This window comes from Acinonyx jubatus, chromosome A2 (genome assembly GCF_027475565.1).
Source record: "Acinonyx jubatus isolate Ajub_Pintada_27869175 chromosome A2, VMU_Ajub_asm_v1.0, whole genome shotgun sequence".
In the NCBI taxonomy this organism is placed as follows: domain Eukaryota; kingdom Metazoa; phylum Chordata; class Mammalia; order Carnivora; family Felidae; genus Acinonyx; species Acinonyx jubatus.
The window spans coordinates 130,179,059-130,198,253 of NC_069383.1; the positions used below are offsets into that span (position 1 = coordinate 130,179,059).

Consider the following 19,195-nt stretch of genomic DNA (forward strand, 5'->3'; position numbering starts at 1 on the left):
AGAATAGCTTTCTCCGGCACCCGCGGAGCGGTGGCCACAGCGAGGCGCTCAGGAGAGGCGCTGCGAGGCGAGCGGAGGCGAGTCGGGGGCGGTACGGGGCCGGGGCGGGACGAGGGCCGGCCCACGTGGACCACCGGGCCCGGCGGGGGAAGGGGCGGCCGCCGGCCCGGCCAATCAGCGCGGCCCGCGGTGGGCCGGCCCCTCCCGGCCCGCGCGCCTGCCGGCTCCGCCCTGCACTGCTCTCTGCGCGCGGCCCGGACGGGGCGCACGGAGCCGGCGTGCGGCTGCTGCCGGACCCCAGGAGGGGAGTTGCGCCCGCGCTTCTACGGTTGCTGCTTTTCTGAGGCAGTTTCGGACTTGCCTTCGGAGAGACGTGGGAACTTTCACGGACAGCCTGCGGAGGTGCTGGGCCACGACCTGGGCGCCCGCGGGGAAGTGGCGCGGTGAGCGTCCTTCGGCTTCTGTGCGGAGATCCGTGCCTCGTCCTGGGCCCGGCCGCCGGACTTGGCTGCGGCTCTAGTCAAGTAAGGTTTGGGAGCTAAGGACAGGGCGGGAAGGTGGCGTTGGGGTGGCTCTGGATCCAGTGCTCAGTCTCTGTCTCGTGGGTAGCAGCTGCCTCTCGGGATGATACCGGCTTGACTCGGCTCCGGGCAGCACCCCGTCGCCCCGCCCCCCCCCGCCCCCAACCCCGATGCTCTTTGGTGCGGGAGTGACCTCCTGTGCGGTGCTTGCCGTGCACCTCGAAGTTGGAAGCCGCGCTCCTGAGTGAGGGGATGCATGGCTGGGGCTGGGCAGCTGCATCTTGCAACTTCAGGGTTCGTGTTTGCCACTCAGAGATCCCCGGGGAGCTCCTTGGGTGCGGGAAAGGCCACTTACGGATCGGTATGAAGAGGGCGAGGGCGAACTCGTGGTGAGCAGTTGTTTTGGAGAAGCCGGCCTTGGGCTTCAACCCTTGGGTCTGAGCCGGGATCCTTATAGGAGCCAACGGGAGAGAGCAGGTTAGCCTACACCTGAAATCTTGGCTGTGAGGCTTTTGCTGGAAGGACTCAGCGTGCACCTGGCACGCGTCTTCCGGCTGAAGTGCTAAGCTTCCCGCCCATGTGGAAGCACTAAGAGCGGGTCTGGAAGTTCCGTCCCTTCCCGCCTTAGGCACCTCGGATTAGCCACCAGGGCAGAGTGTCTGCATTGCCTCCCCGCTTTTTTAAACGTTGTCTTGCATCATTTGCCCTGTCAATCCGCTCCTGGAAGGGAGAGCATATTTAACCTTAAACTCATGGCTTGGGAAGGATGAGAAGTGAAAAGCCGGATATCCCACATCTATGGGCAGCTGAAGCTAGACACGGTGCCACTGGATTTTCTCCTGAATCAGTATTGTTTAACGTCTGGGGTTCCACGGATGCCAGTGACAGCCTTAGGCAAGTCATGAGACAACTCGCAGCAAGATGTACACGTACAGATTCGTGGACTCACTGAGACCTACTGAAGTGCCCAAACTCCCCCCCTCCCCTGCCCCCAACCAGGATTTAAGGACCCCCCTTGGTGAAGCATCTGCATCCCTGTACTCTTTTCCCCTTTAACTTTTCTATGGCCGTCCCTCCAAGACTAGCAAGGTTGATGTGATGTGACAGGCAATCCCGGTGTGTGGGGATCGGTGTGTTCAAAGCCTTGGTCGGCTTCTTTCTCTAATACCCTTGGTATAGGGATTATCCACACCGACCTGAAAATTAAACCTGCACACCCAGACACCCACACTTGCCCAATCACAATATAATCAGTGTTTTACACTTGGTCATTCTTGAACAGATGTATGACTTAAAAAATTCAACAGCTCCCTGTGGGCTTTACAGTGAGAGGCATTTCTGCTAAGTTTGTAGTCATAAATCAGTGTGCAAGCCTAACACTTCCTTTGGATTGGAAATACAGATCTTAATAAGGCAGCAAGAGACAGTTTTCAGAATCATCATGACTAATAATGACTTATGTCCTCCCAAACTGACCGCGTGAGGAGGCATTGCTCATTTGTGCAAAAAGCTTTCTTCATATATGTGGACGTTACTTGATCAATATTCTCATAAAGCTGTATTTCAAGGTTTCCTCCCTCAGTTCTGTCTCATTGTTCTGCTTTGCGTGACTTTTCTCTCTTCCCTCCGTGGCATCTTAACTACCCTTTGATGCTTTAAAATTTACTATAAGGTTTTAAGTCACGATTTGACTTGGCCAATTTTCCCTGTTAAAGAAAGTTGCTGTTCCCAGGAAAGCAATACCTGCTTGTTCACTTATTTTTGAATGACTTTAATTTTTTAAAACTTCTCTCTCTCTCTCTCTCTCACACACACACACACAACTTATAAATGTTTTTACTTAATTACTGAATATTTTTCATTGGAAGCAACATTTTCATATTTCTAGTGCTAGAATGTTCTAGGTCACTTGAATTTCAATATTTATTTTTTGCTTTTTTTAGAGATGTGTATTGTTTGATGACCTAGTTTCATTTAATCTAAAAAAAAAGTCTTTGTCCCCCCACCTCCTTTTCAGTGTCACGTAACCTTTCTCTAATAGCTGATTTTATCTGCACCTCCGTTTATTGTTACACTTAATATAATACTTTGTTATGTAAATGTTGTGTTGATGCATATGATATTAAAACTGCATTCACTGAGGATTAACCCATGGGGATGACATCATCACTAGCCAATCCTCTATCTGATTTGAACGTGCATTGACAAGAGTCACATTATCATATTGAGCAAGCATTTGTACATCGTCCGTGATGAATAAGAGAAAGAGGGACGTCATTTTGGCTCTTCCTAACTCTCAATTAGCTGCCCAGTTGGAGAGTTTTGGGGATTTCTATACTAAGAAGCTTAGCTTAATAAAATTAAGACTGCAGTTTATAGATCTCTTTACAATTTGCAGAGAAGTATGTTTTTCCCCCCTTCTGCCTTTTTCCTCTTTGGGAGTTTTTACCCTATATTTTGGCTCTAATTTCTTTACAGTAATGGAGAGACATCATGGTAACTGGCCTAGCCTGCTGAGATTTTTTTTTTCTCCTCAAGATAGATGGAACATCTATCCAACATCTAGATGATGGACTTATTTGTATATGTGTGTGCATTTCATCCGGTGTTGGATAAATACATCTGCTAAGATTAGCAAAATGACTTCAAGTCCTGAAGCCAATCCTGGATGACTGGGAGATCATACAGCGTACTTTATCCTAATTTGTTAGGGAGATACAGGATTGAGGGTGAGGGACAGGCAGTAGGGAAAGGATGTCCACAAAGGGATTGGCGAAGTGATCTTGGCCACATTAATCACTTCATAAATACTTGTTTTGAAAACATTACTAGAAAAAGCTCACTTCCTTCCTTGAAGTCCTTGCTTACAGACATAGGCTTGAATTACACTTTGTAATTAACTTTGGCTTTCCATCTTTCTGATATCTATTAGAAAAAGAAGTAACTCTTCCTGCTTTAGAGTTACTATTCAAACTAAATCCCATTTCTTCCATAAAGTCAGTTAAAAGGGCTCTTGTGCTTTTTTTTTTTTTTTTTACTTTTAAACATAAATTTAATTGCACCATCTGGTTTAAAGAAAGACCCAAAAGCTCACAGAATTTTAAATCTGGAGAATACTTCAAGAGTTTAGTGTTCTAAAAGATCAAGGCTAGAAGGTGTTATGACTTCAGTTCACTACGGTGTAAAAAGAACTAGGATCCTAACTTCTGGCCCAGTGTCCTTTCCTGACTTTTCCAATAAAGGCCTGCAGGGTGGTGTGGGGATGGTGGAAGGACCCCTCATTTCCGCTGTGTCTGCAGAGCCCAATCATGTGCCCTTCTTTCGCTTTCAAGGATCAGTTTGTTAGAATGTTATGCTGGTTGAGCCCAGCTCAAGAATTTGACAGCTGCAAGCTTGGGCCACTTTCAAGTAGCTGTCATGGTATCTGTGGTTACAAAAGAGACATTTAAGGGGAGGTGGCAGTGGAAGAAGATGGGGTAGCGTGACTCAATTTGGACCCATTTGAGCACATAATAAGACACAGATGTTAAAATGACGACGAAGCATGATACAAGGCTTGAAAACTCAGAATATTAATTTATTGAGTGATAGTCTCCTCTTTCATAGTTGGTGCTTTTTAGTTGCTGTAAAAACCAAACTGGTTATTTGGAATAAAACTCTGTTTTCTGGCATGGTTGTGAGTAATGATAATGGTGTTCTGCATTTGTGGAACACTTAATGTGTGTCAGGTGTAGAATGTTGATGGTAATGAAACATCCTGGTTAATAAATGGCTTTCTCTATATGGATGAACTACTGATTTTCAAAGAGTCATGAATCTAAAACCGTGTTGAATATTTTTTTTGTCACTCTTTTTAATTCAAAAGGTGTCAGGATCTTACAAGTAGCAAGCAAGTCATTAGCATGAGCATAAATAATTTTAATTCAAAAGTATGGTGGTGTCAGATATTAGGGAGTTCTTGTTAATAAAATGTTAATGAAATGGCAAATAAAAATATGCTGTGTTTAGGAAGATAGATAGTAAAGATGTGGCTAATTTGTCTCCTTTCATAAGATTGTAGTATTGCTCATGCAGAAGAATAAAATATCTCCTTTAGAAAGACACTCTAGTATTTTTCTTTTTTTTTTTTTAACATTTATTTATTTTTGAGAGACAGAGAGAGGCAGAGCATGAGCAGGGGAGGGAGAGAGAGAGAGGGAGACACGGAATCTGAAGCAGGCTCCAGGCTCTGAGCTGTTTGTTAGCACAGAGCCTGATGTGGGGCTTGAACCCACGAACCGCAAGACCATGACCTGAGCTGAAGTTGGATGCTCAACTGACTGAGCCACCCAGGTGCTCCATAGTATTTCTTATAAAATAGAAAAAAAAAAAAACAGGCCTTTACAAATATTTATTTTTATTTTTTATTTTTTGAAGTCTATTTATTTAGAGAGAGAGCAAGCAGGGGAGGGGCAGAGGGAGGGAGAGACAGAACCCCAAGCAGGCTCTGCACTGACAGTACAGAGCTGGACACAAGGCTTCAGCCCACGAACCGTGAGATCATGACCAGAGCTGAGACCAGAAGTCAGATACTTAATCAAGTGAGCCACCCAGGCATCCCCTAGGCTTTTTCTTCTTTTTTAATAAAAATATGGCATTGCAGAAAACAGTAGTCTATTTTGATTTTTTTTAGTGCTGTAAGTTCATTTCAAATTAGAAAGCAATTGAACATTTCTATAGCATTTTACTTGTCTTAACTAAAGGTGGAACTGTCCAAAGCCAGTTATTATTAGTTTTTTAAATGACAATTGCACCTGCTTGAATTCTGTTTCATATTTATGCCACATGTCCCAAAGTATTCTCTGAAAATTCACAGTTTTATTTCTTTTGCTTAATGAATCATGAAAACATCGATGAGACTTTGGTATATCGTGGGCACTTCCCTGTGCATCACTGGTCCTAAAACTGAGACTTTACTCACAGAGTCTAAAATAATCCAAGAAAGTTTCCAGGAAGGAAGAAACTTAAAGACCATCTAGGGCAGTGGTTCTCAACTGGGGGCAATTCTGCTCCATCAGGGACATTTGCCAAGGTCTGGAGACATTTTTGGTTGCTACAACCAAATTAGATAGGTCTCTAGCAGGTAGAAGCCTGGGGTGCTGCTAAACTTCTGCTAATGAATGGGGCACTCCCACAACAAAGAACTCTCTGGCTCAAAATGTTGGTAGTGCTGAGGTGGAGAAACTCTGATCCAGGTCAAGTTTTGGGACCCAGACCAGTGAAAGGGCTTATCCAATGTCCCTAGCTCCCTATTTCAGGCAGGGTACTGAGGTCTGAGGTGTCTAATGCAGAAGCTAGGATTCTTGCTGTTGCTCTAGCCTTCTGGTTTGAAGATGTCTTTTCGATTTCTTTAATTTGTAAAGATAATGCGTGTTTGGGGTAGAAAATTCAAACACTGTAAGAGAGTATAAAAAGGAAAGTGAAAAATGAACCCAGTTTTGCCATCGAGAAAATACCTTTTCATATTTCAATAAACCTATTTCCATTTCCCTCCTTGTGCCTTTATCCATATATAGACATTTAGACCAAATCATTTTAGATAAATGAGGCCATATATCATATAATCTGTACTTGGCAAAGGGTCACTGGCAGGCCTTTGGTGAAACCATGGCGGGGGAAAGAGACTGTTGACATCCATGCAGTCAGGTGAAATGCCCTCGATTAGGAAGACTTTCTGTGCAGTGATGGCTGTTTATCTGCATTCGTGTAAGACTCAGATATACTCTGGAGCCATTCTGGGAAGGATGACAATTCAGTGAAGAGAGCTAGAGGACATTCTTTTTCATGGCTGTGTGTTTTTCTATGTAAAATTTCATCTTCCTCCTGGTCATAAAACACTCAGAGTCAAAAAGCAATTTTGAGTTTATGATGCATTCCTCTTTGTCAGAGACGGCAAGTTTCATAATGTGAGTGTTGGAAACAGTCCTTCTGTTCAAATTTTTTTTTCATTGGTGTCTAGTTTAAGATTAAAAAAAATTTTTTTTTAACATTTATTCACCTTTGAAAGAGAGAGAGGGAGAGGGTGCGCGAGCGTAAATGAGGGAGGGCAGAAAGAGAGGGAGACACAGAGTCCGAAGCAGGCTTCAGGCTCCGAGCTGTCAGCACAGAGCTTGACGCAGGGCTCGAACCCACGAACCACAAGATCATGCATGACCTGAGCTGAAGGTGGTCACTTAACCGACTGAGCCACCCAGGCACCCCTCAGTTTAATATTTTAAGTAGTTTGCAAGCCAGAAATTTTTTATACAGTGGGGCGTTTAATTAAGGCAATCCCAAAATATATTATTGGGGTGAATTCTCTGCATGTATCAGTGGGGGCAACAATTCACTGGGGCCTGCAATCTCCGTGACTATTTAAATCATTTGGCAGCTCTTGCAGAAGCAGCCAGATTGTAATGTAAACATCTGTTACCTTTTCTCTGCTTTCAGAACTGATTATGCAACCCGGCTTCACATCGGAGACACACAGCTTTCTTCATCTATATTTTTGGATTAATTCCTTCTCGACACACACACACACACACACACACACACACACACACACATCCACACACACATCCACGGACACAAATCAAAAGAGCCATAAAATTGGTTACCATGGACCCAGTCCTCCCAGGATAAAACTCACATCTTCACCCTCTGTCCTGCTCTTTGCAGACCCTTGGATCTGCTCTGGAGCACGGAGCTCCATTAAGCAAGCTGGGGGATGGCTATGAGTCTGTCCCCTGGTACCAGTCTCAGTCTCCTTGTGTGCTGAATTTCCGCTCACCTCAGCTGAGGGGATTTGGGAAATGAACTGGTTAACATTTAAACCTCCCCAGCAAAGCCACGTGGTACCAGCTAGTGTAGGGGTGGGTGAGAGTGGGCAAGGAGGCATTTGAATGGAATTGGACGTTAGATAACAAATGTCTCTTTCGCTAAAGTTTTCTGCTGGTATTTGCCACTGCTACGTTAGGGAATGTTTGTCAAATATTTGCTTTGTTGACCTTTCAAAAAATGATAGTAGCTACAATAGCTATCATTTGTTGAATAAGGATGTTGCTGGGTACTGCGCTGTTTTAAAAAATTGTGCTAAAATTGGGATGCCTAGGTGGCGCAGTCAGTTAAGCATCTGACTTCGGCTCAGGTTATGATCTCGTGGTTCGTGAGTTGGAGCCCTGTGTTGGGCTCTGTACTGACAGAGCCTGGAGCCTGCTTCGGATTCTGTGTCTCCCTCTCTCTCTGCCCCTCCCCTGCTCACAGCCTGTCACTCTCTCTCTAAAGTAAGTAAACATTTAACAAATTGTGCTTAAATACAAATTACATCAGTTCACCTACTTTACCATTTTAATTTTTTTCTTTTTATTAAGATTTTATGTGTAAGTAATCTCTACCCCTAACGCAGAGCTTGAACTCATGACCCCGAGATCAAGAGTCATATGTTCTACTGCCTGAGTCAGCCAGGCGCCCTGCTGCTTAACCATTTTTAAGTGTGTAGTCCGGTGGTATTAAACATAAGCATTGTTTTACAGCTGTCCCCACCGTCCATCCCCAGAACTCTTTTCGTCCCGTAAAACTGAAACTCTATGCCCCTTAAATAGTGGCTCCCCAGCTCTCTCCTCTCAGCCCCTAGCAGGTACATTCTACTTCCTATCTCTAGGAGTTTAACTGCCCCAGGTACCTCACTGAAGGAGAATCATGTATTTGTCTTTTTGGGCCTGACTTACTTCACTTCACATAGTGTCTTTGAGGTTCATCCATGTTGTAATGTGTGTTGGAATTTCATTCCTTTTTAAAGCTGGGAAACATCACCTTTTGTTTATTCACCCATCGATGGATGTGTGGGTCACTGCTACCTTTCGGCCTCTGTGAATAACGCTCCCATGGACATGGCTCTACAGATATTTTTCTGAGTCTCTGTGTTCATTTCTTTTGGATGTATATTCAGAAATGGAATTGGCGGATCATATGGTAATTCTATTCTTTAGTTTTTGAGGATCCGTCAGTATTGGTTTTCATAGAGGCAGTATCATTTTACTGCACTGAACATTTTTACGCACTATCTCATTTAATTCTCTCCCAAGCCCTCCATGGTAGAGAGCGTCATCATCTCCCTTCTGTGCACTAGGAAAGTGAAGTACGTTGGACGAAACCACACAGGAAGCTTGTGGCAGAGCCACGGCGTGAACCCAGGCAGTGTGGGAGAGCCAAAGCTCTTTCTAGGTGATTCATTTTTTCAGTTCAAGAAAGATGACCTGAACACCTTCTGTGCATGGCCTGGGTGTAGTGGGGGTCTAGGAGATAAATAACAAATGTGTTGATTGCAAGAAGAAGCTCTGAAAGTCCTGATCTTACCACACTAAGGAATTTGATTGAACTGCGGTGTTCTGTGAGTCACGCTCATTGTGAAATTGGTGTTTGATCAAAATAATAAGAGGCCGATAAATATCTACTGTGGTTATTTTGGCTGTTCATATTAGTGCTGCCTCAACTCCTCTGGCGATTAATAACCATGCAGCTCAGGGTTTTTAACATGCCATGCCAGTTTTTGTTTTTCGTTGGAGGTGGGGGTAGCCATGGATATAGACAGTACAAGGAAATAATGGAGATCAAGATAAGGCTTAGGTAGGATCTGAGTGCTGATTGCATTTTTATTTTACAGAGACAGTAGGCAGAAGACTTTGGCGTCTTCCCCACCAAAAATACAGCTAAATGGAGTTCTTGCAAAAGAAGGCACGTTTTGTCACTTTATAGAATTAACAATTGATCAGTTTTGTGGTTCCCGAGTCCTTTATAAGCACCCCATGTTTATTCATTATTGTGATTACACAGTCCAAGCAGCTCTGCTTGATGTGATGAGCAAAAAGCAAGACGCTAGGGCATTTAAATACACTTGAAATTAACGTTTGCACAAATAGGTGTCTGATGGGGTATTCTAATTTGATTCTAAAGGCCTAGAAATAAGTCTGTGTCTAGGCGTGTCCTCCTGGGAATCCTAAGTCAGATGTGTGCAGTTCATTTGCAAGGTTTCTGTATTGTTTAAAAGGAAAATGGCAGTGTTTGGAACCTATCAGCCCTACGTCCTTTATGGGTGAGTAGAGGGAGCAGAGAACCAGTAAACGTGGCTGTTGATACTGGCCTTGCACACTGGGTTACCCTTTAGGATGGAGAGGCAACCTGTAGGTTCCTGGTAACGGGAAAAGTCAGCTTGTCTGGATATATACTCGAACAAAGTACACTAGTCATCCTACGGAAGTATTAATCAGAGAAGGAAAATACTCCTCAAGTCTGAAAGTTAAGGTCACCCTGAGAAAAAGGACTGGCAGAATTCCTAGAAAGCTCTGTTTCTTCAAGACATTTTGGTTCCAAATTTACTCTCTTCACATTTACAAAAGACTCATGATCCCAAGTGTAAACTCCGTTTCTAGTTTGATGTGCAAATATTTCTGAACCATAGCATAAATAGACATGAACTTACAAGCAGTTGACTACATCCATATACAAGTTTCAAAGTCCTCATTTACTTAGAAGTAAGTAACGAGGAGAGAATATAGGGTTTATGCTGATGGCAAATTTTTTTTTGTCCTCTGAACATACTGGATTTAAGAAATCTATTTCATGTTATCAATCTTGTTTGGTATGCCAGTATCCCAATTCTAATCTTACTGCAATTCTTTTTATTAAAGTATAACAGACACACAATGTTACATTGGTTTTAGGTGTATGACATAGTGATTTAATAAGTCTATGCCTTACGCTATGCTCATCACAAGTGTAGCTACCCTCTGTTACTATAAAACAGTTACAGTAGCATTGACTGTATTCCCTATGCTGTATCTTTTACCCCGCGACTTACTCCTTACAAAACTGGAAGCCTGGATTTCCCACTCCCCTTCATCCATTTTGCCCATCCCCCAAGCCCCCTACCCTCTGGCAGTCATCACTTTGTTCTCGGTATTTAGGGATCTCTTTCTGCTTTTTGTTTGTTTGTTTTTTAGATTCCACGTATAAGTGAAATCATATGGCATTTGTCTTTCTCTGTCTGACTTACTTCACTTAGCATAATACCCTTTTAGGTCCATCTGTGTTGTCACAAATGGCAAGATCTCATTTTTTTTTTTTTATGGCTGAGTAATATTTCATTGTGTGTGAGAGAGAGAGACAGACAGACATCTTTATTCCTTCTTTAGTCATCCTTCTATTGATGGACGCTTGGGTTGCTTCCATATCTTGGCTATTGTAAATAATACTTCAATAAACATTAAACATAGAGGTGCATATATATTTTTGAATTAGTATTTTTGGTTTTTTTGGGTAAATACCCAGTCGTGGAATTACCGGATTGTATGGTATTTCGATGTTTAATTTTTTGAGGAACCTTTATACTGTTTTCCACAGAAGCTGTACCAATTTATACTCTCACCAACATTGTGCAGGGGCTCCTTTTTCTCCTGCAGTTCCGTGTTTTCATTTAGACTAGTGTATAAGGAGAATTTTGTTCAAACACAGATTCCCAGGGCTCACCCTCAGAGCTACTGGTTCAGTAAGTCTAGGGCGGAGCCTGAGAATTTGCATTCCAACAAGTCCCACAGAGCATTGATGCTGACAGGCTTGTGCTTTACCCTTCTCCAGTTCATCTGTCAGAGGTAAAAAAATTTAATATGGAAATTTTCATAGAACAGGGTTGTTTTGATTAGGTTGTGAGCTTCTCATTTTGTGATACACTGGTTAAGTTTGTGTAACTAGTATAATTCTGAAGATCAATATAGATTACTGAGCCCAAAATACAAATTAGATATTGGTTGGATCAGTGTTACACATATGAGACACTGATTTTGATAATGTCCATAAGTTCCTTTTAGAGTATAAGATGTATTTTCTGTAGTTGAGGACTTCTAATGTTTATTTATTTTTGAGAGACAGAGACAGAGCACGAACGGGAGAGGCACAAAGAGAGAGAGAGAGAGAGAGAGAGAGAGAGAGAGAGAGAGGACGACACAGCATTGGAAGCAGGTTCCAGGCTCTGAGCTGTCAGCACAGAGCCTGATGGAGAGCTTGAACTCACCAATTGTAAGATCATGACCTGAGCCAAAGTCGCATACTTAACGGACTGAGCCACCCAGGCACCCCTGTAGTTGAGGCCTTTTAGAATAAGAATTGTATAGTTGTGTGAATGGGTATTGAGGCTGTTTTGTTGTATGTAGCATGTAACCAGCATATCACCTACTTCTGTCATCTGGCTGATGTCTATATTGATCAGGAAAAAAAAAATGTGCCTTCTATTTTCTTCTATTTGCCTTTGAGTCTGATTTAAATTGTAATCCTATTGGCAGGTGACATACAGGAATTTCGTTTTGGTTCCTGTATAGTTAAGACTCAGCAGATGTTAAAAGCTGATGTGGATTTAAGATTTCATCCATTCTGGGAATAATTGAAGATTTAGTTAGGACCACAAGATGGAATTGTAGGTAGAGTTATAGGACTGAAGGGGGTATGGAAAGTTTTTGCACAGATGCCTGGCTTGGTGCATTCTCTTACCACTTGGAGGAATAAATTACTGTCCATGTTTGGTTAAATGGAAAGGTTTCAGTAGATTTTACTATGTCTTGCACTATTAACAAGAACTTGAAGTTTGCAAACCACAGTCTCTCCTGAATGAGAAACAAATGTTGAAGAATTTGATTGCTTAAATCCTTATTCATTTTTTTTTTTAAGTTGGGGTTTTGGGAGATTATTTTAGAGATAGTCTGACGTATAGAAATGTGTGGGTGTTGGCAGGAAGGTTGGAACTGGCAGCCACCAAGAAGAGTGGATGGGCTGGGTCAGAGTCGTTTAACCTCCTCTGTCTCCAGAGCTGTGTTTTAATTACATGGCTGGTTTGCGGAACTTTGGTGTTCTCTCGAAGGCTGTGGTGTGTTGTGGATGTTGTACTAACATTTCCTTGGGACCCATCAGTCACTGTTGTCCCTTTGGCACGTTTTCACTTTGGTCATCTTTGCCCAACTGTCAAGATGCTATAGCTCTCCTTCCTGGCTGCCTGCCATTTTGCCCTCTGTCCCCCTCTAGTTCTCAACTCCAGACAGTTCGAAGATGAGGCTTCCAGGTTGAGTGGCAGACTAGGGCACGGCAGAAGTTAGTTTACATGGAAGACAAAACGGCAGAAGCATCCAAACAACAAACTTGCCCTCATCTGCCCTAATCTTTTTTTTTTAAAGAACAAATATCCAGTTAAAAAAAAGCATGGCATTTTATTTACTATAGAACCTAGAGAGTGTGGATGGAATTCTCTGTTGGCTGGGAATTGGCAGTGTAATTACAGCCGCAAGTTTTGTATCATATGGACAGTGATTCCACCAGTGATAATAAGCAACCAGTGACCTTGTGGAAGCCCTGCTGGTGACATGCAAGTTGTAAAAAAAAATAAAAGTAAAATTGCAGCAAGATAAAAAGTAAAGATCACCTTTAAGGACCCCTCCAGTCCATTTCTAAAGCTCTCTCCCCACCAACTGCTAAGAATTTGGCTAATCTCTTTCTGCATATATTTACAATACGTTGTGTCTCAGTGAAATCCCAACGTGAGGAGGGAGAATGGCCTGATGGTATGCTGGTAGATTCTCCCTAGCCATTTGCAGTTCATCTGTCAGTGCTCACTGGTCAGTGGAAGTAGGGAGCGTTGACGTTTATTTCAAAAGTATAATGTGGAAACATCAAAATATATTTAAACTTTTCTATTTATGTTATTTAATTTACATATGTTTACTAAATAGGTAGTATTGTGCCGTATTGTGTAGAAGTTTTTCACTTAAATAGTAATTTATATACATCTGTTTCCATAATTTGCATTGTTCCCTTACCATTGTCTTGGGGAGTTCCCCATAACTCTTGTCCATTTCTTTAACTGTCTAACTTCCATTTGTTTCATCTGTTTCCGTAATTTGGGTTGTTCCCTTACCATTGTCTTGGAGAGTGACCCATAGCTCTTGTGCCTTTCTTTAACTAACTTTCATTAGGAACGTACTGCATTTTATTTAGTTGTTCCTCCTACAGGTCAAGCCTTTTACATCCCAGATCGACAAAAGTTTCAGTACAACTTCCTGCCATGAAAGAGAATATTCTAAAATCCGTGTCCTCCACTAACAGCAGCCACTGAGCCACATGTGACTGACTGTTGAGCACTTGAAATGCGGCCGTTGTCACGGAGGAACTGAATTTTAAATTTTATGTATTTTCAATTAATTTAGCATTATTTAAATAGCTGCTCATGTCTAGTGGCTGCCTTTTTGGACAGCGCATGTATAGGCATACCTCCCTCAGAAGGGGTACAGCTACTATTTTACTGTCAAAATGTTTTAGTAAGTGACTCATCGAGTGATGGAAGTGTAGTCTGTTTTGTTCAACAAGAGGATCAAGACTTTTTAGCTGAAAAGAGGGAGATAAATAATCTAATGAAAACAGGACGGAGTCGTTAAGATTTATCAGGCGTTGTCCTTCCCTCCTTCAGACTCCTGTCTGCTCTGCCGGGGCTGGGCTTCCTGATGGGAGCTGTATCATTCTACCAGGGCAGTTCTTTGTAAAGTGAATTGATGGCTATGTAAATACAGCCATTAACCTTAAGCACCTCAGACAGCTCCTTGGGCGCTGCAGTTCTCATGCCCTTGAAAATGCTGGTTGATGGATGCCAAGATATTAAAAAATATTTTCTCCCTCTAACTGTTTGAAACACGGGACCTTCTAAGTGATAGGCCAAAGGAGCCAGTGAAATTGAGGGCCTACTAGGTGTAAATACTATAGCAGGGGTTTGGAATTCTCTCCTTGCAGAGGGATATTTTGTAGGTTTACTCTGGATAGCTAAGCAATAGGATCCTGTGTATTTGTATGTATATCTTCTTTTAAAAAATACACATATTGAGATAAAATTTGAAAGCACAGAGAAAGCTTGTGGAAAATTTGCTTTTAAAGCAAACGGAGTTTTATAATTCTGAAACTTTGTAGATATTTGAAAATGAATAGCATATGTTGCTATTAAAAGATACCTTCTCTTTCTTGAAAGTTAGAGAAGGAGTTTGAGTGGAGGTGGAGACAGACAGAAGATAGATAACATTTCCATGTTGAAAATGGATTTTGTTGGGGCTCCTGGCTGGCTCAGTCGATAGAGTATGCAATTCTTGATGTTGGGGTTGTGAGTTTGAGCCCCATGTTGGGCATGGAGCCTGCTTTAGAAAAAAGAAGTGGGGCACCTGGGTGGCTCATTTAAGAGTCCGACTCTTAATTTCAGCTCAGGTCTTGGTCTCACGTTTCGTGAGTTTGAGCCCCACATCAGTCTCTGTGCTGACAGTGCAGAGCCTGCTTGGTATTCTTGATCTCCCTCTCTCTCTGCCCCTCCCCTGCTCATGCACTCTCTCTCTCTCTCTCTCTCTCTCTTAAAAATAAATACATGTTAAAACAATTTAAAAAAGAAAGAAAATGCATGTGGTTGTAGGAAAAGTAGCAGTTGTGTAGAAGTAGGGCCAAAAGATGTCAGTTGCCAGTGTCTCAATTTTCTGATGTCATCTGAGACACCTTCCCCTTGCTTATTTCCCTAAAACCACTTTGGCCATCTCTCATTTCCTAGAATGCCTAAACTCATTTCTTCCTCAATGGCTTTGTACTTGACGTTCCTTTCCTTGGAACTTGCATCCTGTTTGTTTCCTTTTCTTTTTTGGCTGGCTCCTTATTCTTTAAATCGCGAATGTTACCTCAAGGCCATAAATCCCTTACCTACTCAGAGCAACAGCAATCTGGCCTCCTATAAAGCATTGGTGGGTGTTTCCAATTGCTGACTATGTGGAAATGCTTTGAAAACTGCAGCTTAGTGTATAAATGCACACTGTCATTATTCCTGAAGTCCTGCCAAAAGCCACACTCCCTCTGCCAAGCTGTAGTGATCTTCCATACGGCCGGGCACTGGTGTGAAAACGCAGAGCTGTGGAATTCAGAGTTTGGGCTTCTCCCTTTCCATCTGATCCTTGGTCAATGCCATCACTTCTCTCAGCTTTCAGTCCTGCCATGTTGACACACAGGGGAGTAAGACTGTGATCTTGCTCTTGGGTTTGGATGAGATAGAAACACACATGGTTTTATAATCAAATTTCACAGGAGACAAAACCTGAACACTCAAACCATAGAGCATGTTGGTGTCATAATAAGTAGAGTTGAGGTGCTGTTTACCTGTGAAGTTTGCTACTTTGTTAACGTGATGAGGGAATATGCACTACTGACCAATCCGAGAAGAAATGTCCGGTCTGAGAATATTCACATCTATGGGTGAGTGTTGGCCTCCAGGATGATAGACTGGAATCTCCTGGGAGGTTCCCTGAGGTGACAAGAGGCGCCATGTTGGAGAATCTACATTTCTTTCTTTTATTTGGTCTTCGATGGTTCATCTGTATACATACAATACAGGGTTGTGGAAGAGATGCTTGTTGCCTACATAATATCCATTTCCACCCATTCCTTCCTAATGACGCTCTGATTTCTAGCTAGGCACATGCTGTACAGAATCATGACTGTTTCACAATCTTTCTGGCAGTAAGGTGGCCATGTGAGACACATGTAGAAATGACAGGTGGTATTTCTGTGGGAGTCTTCCTAACATTGAGAGTGGAGCCCTTTGGGGATATGTTAAGTACTGGAATGTCATGTGATAGTTGGTGCCCGAGCAGCCGTCTTGGTCCGTGAGGTGACCTTGAGGAAGAAAGACAGGTGGGAAGAAGGTTAAACAGATAAAAGCAGCAGGAGGCCTTGGCGATTTTATGGTGCTAAAGTACCTGCCTTGGCCTGCGTACCAGGGGACTTAATTTTTGTAAAAGAGCAAGTCATTTTGTGTTGAAGCCTTTATTTTCTACGTCATCATTACATGTAGTGAAGTGAAATGGTACAGGCAGAAGGTTAACACCTCACCCTTAATGAGTTCATAACATGGTAGAAGAATTTATAGCTCATAAATCCAGAATGCTCTGTCAAGTTATGTGTAGACATAGCTTTAGTTCTGGAAGATCTGAGTGATGGGAACAGACATGCTCCATGGCAGATTTAGATCTGGAGGGGTGCATTTTACATCCCTCCCATACTACATAGATACTGAGAACCATTTCTGGGGAGGGTCAGACAGAGATCCTCTGTGGTTTGGGGGCACGAAGTGAAGAGAAAACTGCCACAGCTATTAAAAGCCATCAGAGCATTCTCCAAATTGCCAATATTGAAGTTAGTTACAACTCATTCTCCAATAGATTGAAGTCTTACCCATTTGATGTGTTTTGACAGGAAATGTATATTTACTGCCTGAAATGATTCCATTTGCTGAGCTTTGAACCACAGTATATCATAAATGATTAACATTAGAGCCAGTAGGAACCTCACACCTTTTCTTAAACAGCATTCTATACGAAACAATTTCTCACAACTGTAAGATATTTACCCTATTTCCAAAAGTACACATTCACGGCGGTAGGTTTTGATTTTGAACTTGTCTGTCAAAAACATTTATTGCTTTTGCAGAGATAAAGAGTCACTTAAAATCTGAGGAAATGAGCACATAAACTCAGTGTGGCTTAATCAGTACCATATGTATTTAATGAGGACTAGAACTTCCTGTTTCTTCCTTCTTCCATGTATTTCTCAAATGCCCATTTTGCATAAGATGGTGAGCAGGGTACCATTCTTGATTCCAATATGGTTTTCATATTCAGGGAATTTTCAGTCTGGTAGCTACACTGAAGATAGGAGGAAGGATATTTCATGTGCAAGAGATAGTCTATTGAACGTTCAGAGGTAGGAAAATTCATCTTCCATCACTGTTTGACAGTTAAATTCTCTTAAATCTAAATTGGCACTCCGAATTATTTTCTCTTGGCACATTTCCAGCAATAGCCTTAAGTGCTGATGCTCTGAAGATACGCTAATGCTGGGGCACCTGGGTGGCTCAGCTGGTTAAGCATCCGACTCTTGTTTTCGGCTCAGGTCATGATTTTGTGGTTGGTGGGATTGAGCCCATGTCAGGCTCTACGCTGATAGGTCGGAGTCTGCTTGGGATTCTCTCTCCCTCTCTCTCTCTGCTCCCCCCCCCCCAAAATAAATACATAAATATTAAAAAAAAATGAAGATGCACCAGTACCTTGAAAACAGAAGAGGACTCTAAAGTGGGTTGGTTTTTAAGCAAGAACTAACCTGAGGGCTCAGTAACATTCCAGAAAAAAAAAAAAAGGGAAAATTTTATAATGTATTACGAGAAACCCATCAGTTCCCTCACAACGGTTTGTTTTCTGCATTGTCTTGTAGAAGCAACTTCCGATGGTGCTCTGATTGCCACTGGGTCAGAACTCAGGGCTTGCACACATCCTGTGAGCTTTATAAAGTCAGACTCTGGAGCAAAAGAGCTAATTATGGTGGTTACTTGTGAACACCTCAGTGAGCAGGGATCTCAGGAACCCTGAGATCAGGACCTGAGCCGAAATCAAGAGTCAAATGCTCAACTGACTGAGCCACCCAGGAGTCCCGAAATTGGAATGTCAAGAAATATCATTTTGATTCCGCCTCCCCCACCCATGCTATTTAAAAATGCAAAAACCATTCTTAGTTTATAGGTTGTAAAAGAACAGGCTGATTCAGTCCTTCCACCCTTGGACTAGAATAAAGGCCCATTTGACTCCCATCCATAGCTGCCTCATAATCTGGTGATTTCTGAATTTCTAAGTTTCAGTCATTTGCACATTGCCTTCATGTTTTTTTCCCCAAATTTTCCCATAGTTTTATTGAAATAGACTTATATTCAGTCTCATTTAACGAGACTGTGAAATAACGAGTTTGATCTTTCAATTAATGAAACACAGGCTAAATGCCTCAGTGCTTAAATAATGTTTGAAACTATTAATTATTAAAACAAAAAATTTAACTTTGTACGTGTAATCACATGTACCATACTGACCAAATGACCCAGTTCATTTTTGAAACTTGAGGTGTAACTTACAATAAAGTACCCAAATCTTAGTCGCGTGAATATGCACATATATGCAGCATGCCCACAAAACCGCTATTCAGAATGCAGAATGGGTCCCTTATACCCACCCCACTTAGGTGACCATGAATCTCTCTCTTAGCTTTCCTTCTTCTATGGCTTCATGTACGTGGGAACATGTGTGTGTACTCTTTCCTGAGTTTTCTGGGCAATATGATGTCTGATCTTGCACATAACAGTTTTTCACTGCTATGTAGTATTTCATCACACAGATAGACCACTCTATACTTATCCATCCCGGTATTAAACATTTGAATTTTTTCTAGGTTTTGGCTGCTATGAACACTCTCATATGTGGTTTCAGTGGACATACAATGGTTGTTTCTTTTGCATAGCTTTTTTTTTTTTTCAGACTAATGTTTGAGCCCGGGCTGTTCTTACCAGAATTGTTAGTTAAAATAAAACACTTATGTAGCGCTTGTCGTGTGCCAAGCACTATTCCAAATCGTTTGAACATATTAGCCCATTTAATTGGGATGAGTAGGACTATTGTCTTCATTCTACAGAGGAGGAAACTGGAAAAGAGAGTGTGGAGCCTCTTGTCAGCATCTCTCAACTAGTAGCTCAGAGCTTGAATTTCTCCCCGTCTCTCTCTTTCTGTCTT

General features: G+C 42.3%; 1 protein-coding gene across 1 annotated transcript in view; it reads left to right on the forward strand.

Annotated features, from left to right (window-relative positions):
- Window positions 1–206: 206 nt before the first annotated feature.
- TAFA4 (TAFA chemokine like family member 4) overlaps window positions 207–19,195 on the forward strand; it is a 185,630-nt gene continuing 166,641 nt past the window's right edge. Inside the window, exon 1 of the mRNA XM_027039204.2 lies at window positions 207–524. The gene's annotated coding sequence lies outside the window, so the exon portion shown is untranslated. The remainder of the gene's footprint in view (window positions 525–19,195) is intronic.